Source organism: Haplochromis burtoni, unplaced genomic scaffold (genome assembly GCF_018398535.1).
Source record: "Haplochromis burtoni strain Fernald_Lab_line unplaced genomic scaffold, NCSU_Asbu1 Contig_113, whole genome shotgun sequence".
Lineage (NCBI taxonomy): Eukaryota > Metazoa > Chordata > Actinopteri > Cichliformes > Cichlidae > Haplochromis > Haplochromis burtoni.
In genome coordinates, this window is record NW_024582474.1 from 688,334 (window position 1) to 697,221 (window position 8,888).

Sequence of the window (8,888 nt, forward strand, 5' to 3'; positions counted from 1 at the left end):
TTCTCTTCAATGTGCACAGCGCAGTCCAGGAAAGGCAAACAGTTGTCCTTTGTGTCTTCCCTGCTGAACTTGATGTTTTTATTCACAGCGTTAATGTGCGCAGTGAAGGATTCCACTTCTTGTGTCTTGATTTTGACCCAGGTGTCGTCTAAATATCTGTACCAGTGGCTGGGTACTCTTCCTTTGAAAGAGCCAATTGAGCCAATGATATTTGGTTGTTTAGGAAGAGGGGGAAGTTTTAGGAGTGACGGCGAGAGACTGAGAGACCGAGTTTTGAAATGTGAGAGATTTGTGACGTTTAGCATGTTTGGAGTGTGTAGTTAATGTGTTGTCTTGTGTAGTTAGTGTGTAGTGTTGTGGATAGTTTTGTGTTGTGTGTCAGAACAATGAGGCGACTGCTGAATGAAAAACGGAGTAGTGATACACCTGCTGCTGTCAGACCTGCAGGTATCTGTGATGTTCTCCTTTATGGTGGACAGAAATTATTTTTTTGGAGTGGCACAAAAAATTTGTGTGACATCTTATTGAATGCAGAACAGTTGATGGTTATGTAAATAGTTTGAAGGTTATTTTAGAAAAAAGGGTAAAAGGTAAATTGGTGCAAATAACTTTGTTGTTTGCAAAACTTGCGCGTATGATTTTAAAATTTATATTTATATTTGAATTGAAAGTTATGAAATATGATTCAATAAACATGTTTGTGGTTGTTACAGTAAAAAATATAACTTTTTCTACTCAGATTTTATGTTTTTTGTCTGATTTTAGATCAATTGTGTTAATACAGTATGTCAAAATGAAAACACAACTGTAAATTCAGACATGTGAGGTTGTGCTGAAAAGAATGATACCAAACAAGGCAAAGCAAATAGTTTTTAAAGGTAAAATGCAGAGGTCAAATCAAAAGTAGTTAAAAATGGCCAATTATACCCTGGACCCCATTATTAAACATTTTTTTAAAGTAACACAATAGTTACTTTTCAAGTAATTAATTACTTTTAGAATCTTGTTACATCCTTTACTAACTCAGTTACTTTTTTGAAGAAGTAACTAGTAACTACTACTTTTTCAAAGTAACTTGCCCAACACTGGTAACAGGTACTGCAGTTCTCTGGATTTGTCCATGTTTTACTAAATGGGTATCAACAAAAGTCACAAAATGTGATTTTCCGCTACAAGCCACAAAGCTTGAAATTAGCTGTATGCATAGAAAATATTTAATCTCAGGTCCAGATGGGAATTCTCTGATATTTCTTGACTGCAAACAGTTTTCTCAGCATTTTCGCAGCAAACAAACTCCATTTAAGCTACAGTACAGACACAACAAACAGCAGGCAGAGTTAACAACTAGCTGGTGGACACAGTGAGGCATAGGACAGCAGTAAATCATGCCGGAAATCTGACTCCATCCCAGGCATCCCAGTTCACAAGAACCACCAGACATCAGGAACAGGAGCAAGTCACACCTGATGCGTTCCAGTTCCAGAACTGGTTCTGAATGTGTGGACTCACTCCTGCTAGCAACAATCCTCAAGGTAGAGAGAAACAATTGTTTAGACCTCTGCTAAACTATTCCTAACAGGTTGATTACCTGTGAAGGAGATGACCAAAAAAAGAGCTAAAAGACAGTGAACACAACTCCAAATAGAGCATCAGTTTACTCAGCTTATCGAGACGCTGCTAGTTAAGAAACTTTTATGATTTTTATTATGAGGTGACATTATCTGAAAGTTATTGTAGAAGATAACACTGGCAACTTAACTGATTTAGTACAAATATACTGTTGCTAAGTTGACAGACCCAGTGATAACACATTGTAATGGTGGTGCAAAGATCAACAAGTATTTATGGTTGTGTAGCCATGTGATAATCATTAAATATCTCAGTAACACACAGCACACAGTAGGTTTTTTTTTTAATGGTGTGCACTCAAAAGACATTTTTGGAGCAAAAGAACCCATTTAATGAACTCTCACTTGATTTCTCCCTGCTGGATTTTAATCTTAATTGAAGTTCTGGATTTTAATGACCATAAAAACGTGATAACTTGGATACTATTATGATGATGTTTTTTTTGTATTTTGTTCTATAAAGCACCCATTTTGTCTTTGACAGCGCTTTCTTTATAGGGTGCACTTTTACACTGAGGTTTGGTAACCTGATCTTCTTTGGAGATGACCTCTCTGGGGGATTTATCCTGGAAGAACCAGGATATAAATGCAAATTCAGAGAGAATGTTTAACCCCCAAAAGATAAAAATGTTACCTTTGTGTTTTCTACAGCATTTCTGAGCTCACACTTTAAAAAACCTACAATCAAGTTTAGCTGTTTTGTGTTTGCACTTTGACAAAAACACATGGAGCTACAGAAGAAATGGCTGTCTCATCACTCTTAGAGGACCTACTGCTAATAAACAGAACTCACTGAGAAAAGTCCAGGGCATTTTATTTTGAAAGCCTACTTTCCGTAAACCAGCTGGCTCCACCCAGCTCTGTCTCACAGAAACACTGATAAGGGAACTACTATAGTACACTTAAACATCCAGGCTGTTCTGTCCAGCGGTGGCATAAAGAAATCATTTCAGACCTCGGGCATTTTGATACCTCTGTACAAAACTTTGTTCAATTTTCTACCTACTGTGGAAGTGGACATTAAAAAAATGTTGGAAGACTTTTACTATTGGCAAATTTAAACTTTGGGAGGAAAGCAACCTCATGAGTACTGCACACAGCAGGCTAACAGCTGGTGTGTGGTGTGGGAGAGCTGTGCAATGCTTCAAAAGTGCAAAAAGCATATTGGTTATGTTTGGGTGCCTGATACGAGGCAGAGCAATATGATAGCAAAGTTCAAAGTCTCTCATAAACTTTTACCAACAAATAAGTATGCAAGGCTAAACTACTGATTAAAGTTCCTTTTAAGGCTTCAGATATAGACATGTGTAACCTGATCTAATACATGTGGTTTGGTTAGGGACATCCCTCTATAAGCAGCAGATGAGTCACTTTGTGGCACAGACACTAAAACACATGCTCAGCATAAGCGAATGACATCATACAGACATTTGCAGCATCTTTAAAGGGTTTTACATTTATCTGTGCAAAGCTATGATGAACTGGAGTGCAAGTAAATGTCTGTTTCAGAAACACACAACACAAAAAACTAACATTTTATTTAAGAAAGTACTATTTAGTCTTTTGGGCCACTGAGTGGCTCTATAGTGTAGTGGTTTAAACATTCACCTAACAAGCAAAAGATCCCCAGTTCTTTTGGTTGTTGGAAGACACAAATTTTGGCAGGTATAAAAGCTGAATACACCCGTGGCATAAATCAAATATTTATGGGACCATATCTGTTGCAGAAGGTCCTTGTAGGTTGCTTTGCTTTCACTCTTATGTCCAGTTCATCCCAAACCAGCTTGATGGGGTTTTGCTGGCCCGAGACCATCACAATTACTCCTCCATGTTTGACAGTTGATGCCACACTGTAGAACCAATGCCTACTGGACATTATAAAAAGATGCTGTGTGATGAACTAAAGACTTGAAATTTTGATTCATCAGTCCATAATACCTTCTTCCAGTCTTCAGTAGACCAATGGCGGTACCATTTCAAGCTATTCATTGGACTTGAACGACTTGAACTGCAATAAATAACTGAAAAAAATGGGGTGTTCTGATTCTGAATCTCAGAATACTACATAGATATAACGGGAAACACATCAGGCTTGTGTATGGCTGCGTGCCCTATTATAAATGTATATTATTAGCTGGGACCACATCTTCATTTAGGCTTGACAGTGTTTCTAGTAGAATTTAAGTAACAAGGGGGTGTGGGACACCCTGTGACCACCTCTGTACATGCCCCCTGGATGCATGCTGTATGTAAACTTAAGTTTCGTCTCCTGTAATCTCACCAATGTAATTCTAAAAGTTGCTATGAGCAAATATATATATATAATGCCTGCTTTCCAAATTTAATTATTATTATTTATTATTATTATTATTTTTTTTTTTTTTTTTTTTTTTTTTTTTTTCAGTGATTATACAGTAATTTTTTACACAACAACTTTAGATCCTGAACTGGTGAACGAGATCACCTGAGGAGATACAGTACCGGAGACATATAACTTCAACTATCATTTATTTATCAAGATTCTTGTCATATTGGCTACAGCTGGTCAGTTTCTGGGTTACACAGCTTCAGCCTTTAATAGTGGTCACTTACAACAAACCTGCCTCATCAGGAATTCATCCCGTCCAGATAAGCACCTCGATAAACAGGCGGATGAATAAGTACAGTGGTTTCCATCAGCTGAAAACTTTCTCCAAGCACTCACTCCAGCTGTCTTACCTGCGCTGCTGCAGCACAGCGGAAACATTCCTGAGGCGGAGCGGCAACGGTACAGGAAAGGTCCCGAGTGACTCCACCAGTCTGAACCGGAGGGCAAGTCGAGTACCGATCCGAAATGTAAACTACGCGATAGTACGACCAAGCCGAACAAAATAAAGACAATTAAATTAAGTTAGCAGGGAGCCGACCCCGGAATACAAGTTGTCCCGAAACCGGCGAGCCTCCTCTGACTGTTGAATCCGATGTGCAGACAGAGAAGGATAACCCGCTGCTGTTTGCTTCCTCTTGTTTATTTGTCAAATGCCGTGTCAAGCCAGCATCGCGCGCGCGCACACACACAAAGCGCATTGAGGTGAAGCAGCTTACCTCCACGTTCACTCCCGCATGTCTAATTATTTGTGACTTCCCTCCGTCCAGCGGATCACTCCATCGGTGAGTCTCCTCCTAGAGCACGCGCTTCTGACTATCAACGAGCACCTGGACGTCAGGAGGCGGCATCGTCACGCGGGCACACACAAACACACACACACACAGAGGCAGAAACACAAAAATGAAATAAACGAAACTTGCGAGGGAAAACAACGAGATATATTGGTTAAATAAAAATAAATGTGTAACTAGATTCTAGTTACACAATCTAGACTGAAAAGACATAGTCTAGATTGTTTCTTGATTATTTCCTTTTGAATTCATACTTTCAACAGGTCTACAAACACGGGAACACACTGTTTACTCTTGTTCAGGCTCACTACTGTCTCTCTGTGGAAACTACTGAAAAGTGCACCAATTCTCTGCAAATGGTACTCATGATGAGTGGTTGTTGATTAGTGGTCATGACAATTTACATATTAATGATCAGGAAATTGGCCTCACAGTCCATTGTTCGTCAGTGGTGCTAGTTTCAGTCATTATGTAAATGGACTGTTTATAATGCTGAGGAAACCTGCAGTCATTTGAGAATGAAGAAGTCAGTGAGTGATAAAACATTTCTCCCACTGAAAATGCTACGTCGAGATGAACAGAATCAACATTTGGGGGTTTCCTTGCCTGGGTGATTGAGCATGCAACAAGACAACTAAGTTAAGAATTTGAACTGTCAAAGACATAATATAATTTACACCTGTTAATTAGGCTTCATTTTTTTGGTGATAGTTTCTGTTTTGTTTTCTTCACTTTCTGTCATAAATTATTCATTTCTCAAGAGTATTTTATGTGTTCACACTCCTTTTCAGTGGAAGCTATAAATGTATGTTTGACAGCAACAAAGCTGACCTCGACTATAATTTTTCAGTGCTGCACTTGTGATGAAACATGCCATGTTGGCACACTAACACACGAGTCCACAGACGACGTTGCAGCAAGTTGGTAAGAATGTGGCCTTTGTTGCTCATAGTGTGAACTTAACATTTAAGTGTCTTTATTTCAAAGGGACTTTATCTTCTGTCATCTATGTCCTGTTTCACTGGTGAATGCTTATATTTAACACTTGAACTCAAGGTATGTACAAGTATCACTGAGTAAAAAGCCAACACTTCAGGGTGCATTAAACACACATTTTTTTCTACTCTTGGATCTATATGATGCCATGCAGAGTGTAGATCTCTAATATGGTCTCCTCAAGAGCACTGACTCCTGGTCCACATGCTGTTCAGGTCTTTTGTTTATGAGGTGCAGCCAATCAGAAAAAAGTTGTTTAAAAAAGAAGCTCAAGCTAAAACTGTTGGCTTCAGTCGTGAACCTAAGCTCCACCAACACCCTGTATAAGGTTAATAAGGATTCTGTTGAACTATGATACAAAGCTACTCTAGTAGAGACTACTGGAGTAACTTTGCATCTAATAGGTCCCCTCACAAATGCTGACTGGATGACAAGTCAAAACATGTTACTGGGAAATCCCTTTGTGGAAATTTGTGTATTCCCCTTTTCATATGGAGAAAGTAAGTGGAAGACTTCTCAGAAATTAAGTCTATTTTATTTCCATGAAAGTACAGAAGAAGTGTCCATTATATTTTTAAATATTTTATCTGTTATATTTTTAGATCTTTATTCCTGATGGCAACAATTTAATGTCATCATATGCTGACATATGTGGCATATGTTGGTTACGTTTGCTTTGTACCATATCACTAGGTAGCTGTTGCTGTGCAGTGTATAAATTTTAAAAAGTCAAAAGTGTTAAAAATGTTGTAAGTCTTGGATAAATGCAGCATGTACAATACCACATATAATTATAAGATTTTATTTTATTTTTTTATGAAAACAGCTGGTCACAAACACTACTACATGACTTCTTTGAATGAACCCAAAGACACATGGCTTCTTCTACTTGGTTTAGTTGGATTTCACCATAAACAGATACATAATAGAGTGATGGTTTTATCTGCTTTAATTGTCATCAGCTTTCCTATTTTATCTGACAGGCAGCATAAACAGCTTCGGTGACACTTTCATCTGCCTGTCATTGGTCTATATATTAGCTGTTAACCACAGCACATCATTCCACAATTTTCATTTATAAAACTTTATTTCTCTTGTGCATTTCTCCCAATTTCTTATACTGTTTACATTTTCTTATTATTAGTTCTTCAGTCAGCTGTAGAGCCTTCAAACTTGTGTGCAAGGCACTATATGAATAAAGTTTGATTGACAGATGATTTATTATGCATGTATGCATTAATGTAGCCAGCTCATACTGTGAACAAATTTGAGATTTGAAGGGAGAGGAGGACGTTATAGAAGAAGAAATCACATGTTGCCCAATTAGGCAACATGTTTTTAGGTGTTCTAAAACTTTTGACTGGTAGTGTGTGTGTGCATGTGTGCGTGCGTGTGTTAGATTCAAATTATTGTAGGGTCTTTACCTTGCGATATAAAGTGCCTTGAGGTGAGTGTTGTTGTGATTTGGTGTTATTTATACACATAAATAAACAAGTACATTAAATAAAATAAATAATATTACTCATCCTTAAGTTCTCCTTTACACTTTTTATACTATTATTCCTTTATGTTCAGTATTATCTGCAAAACTTTTCTTTAAAGTATCTTTATTTTGCCTTCATTTATATGAAGTGAATTTTTAAATGTATGTCAGTACTTAAATTTCAGCAATTTTCACTTATTTGGAATCTTTTGTCGTACACGTTAATTCAAATAACAATATATACAGTTTGCACATTTCTGATCTATATAACAAGCACATACAAAAGCAGATGCAGTTCAAAAACACACTGTGCAATTCACTCCTAACCCTAAACACCAGCATCGAACCCCAGCCCATCAAACATCCTGAACAAAGAGCAATATTTAAAGCTGCACTAACCAATATTTTTGTATTAACACTGAATCAAATGAGCCTCACTTGAATGGCAAACACAATGCGAATGATCATTGGTTTGGTTTAATAGAGCTCATCTATATTTAGTGTCAGTGTTGCTTCATATCTCATGGATATTTGTATTTAGCACGTTAACAGCTTGTTTCTGCTGCCACCAAGTGGTCAAAAGTCTACCAGTTCCACCACAACTTTAACTATTGTCTTCAAAGTTAATATTTGTTTCCCGTGTAATAACAACGCTTTATCACCTTCTAAACAAGAGTGTTCTAGTTTAATTCAGTCCTTCCATTTGTCCATTACTAAAAGACATATTTCTCTCGCCAACTCACCGGTGCTTTTGGTTCAGTCTTCACCTGGAAGGTTCCCCAGCAGCTCCAGCTGTGGGTTTGCTCAGTCAATCCCTTGTATCAAACAAGAAAGGATTCTTTTTATAAAAGAAAAAACAGAACTCAGACACGAGAAGAGATTTTAAGCCAGACCAGCTGGCTTAGAAGAAGGGGTACCCAGAACTGGGCAGTGTTTGGATCTGAGCTCTCTCTCTGCACTGAGCAGCAGATACCCCACACACTCAAACACCGCCCACTCCATTCCACCACCACACACAGTTGTACACACACACACACACCCAGTGACCCCCTATGTCTGAGCCAGCTGAGTGTATGTATCTGAAGGAGCAGGCTCACCTGTTGTTATCAGTCATGGTATATTTAGATTTGCCACAGATGCTACCTGTGTGTGTGTGTGTGTGTGTGTGTGTGTGTGTGTGTGTGTGTGTGTGTGCTACAGAGACAGAAATGTGTTGCTGACACTCAGAAGCCTACATGGGCCGTGGTGTAAGAACCCTGGATTACTTCCCATAGACCATCGGCTCTACACATTACAGAGATAGAGAGAGTGATCAAACCTGTGAGCATGTCGTAGATATCAGCACTCCAAGCATCTGCAGCAGAGGATTAGGTCAGCTGTCCACTCCTGTCACTTCTGAGCAGAGGGAGGAAAGGGGACAAGTGTGTTCGGTTGAATTCCTTAGTCTATGAAACCATCAGACAAGGGTGCAGGCTGAGTGTCTGAAAACCCCAAAGACAACAGCCCTACTTGTTTCTAGACTGGAGACAACTATTCCAAAGCAGATTAACTGAAATTTTAGATGGAAATTAGAGCTATCACAAAATCATACATTTACTAGTTGGTTCCATTACATTTAAAAA

General features: G+C 38.4%; 1 protein-coding gene across 3 annotated transcripts in view; it reads right to left on the reverse strand.

Moving 5' to 3' along the window:
* The window catches only part of LOC102303866 (myocyte-specific enhancer factor 2C), a 36,724-nt gene extending 28,480 nt beyond the window's left edge, over positions 1 to 8,244 (reverse strand). For 2 of the 3 annotated variants that reach the window (XM_005928976.3, XM_014335718.2), the window contains exons 1-2: positions 8,010 to 8,244; positions 4,713 to 4,823 (exon numbers count right to left, since the gene is read on the reverse strand). The gene's annotated coding sequence lies outside the window, so the exon portion shown is untranslated. The other variant, XM_014335719.2, reaches the window with a different exon arrangement.
* Between the last annotated feature and the right edge of the window lie 644 nt (positions 8,245 to 8,888).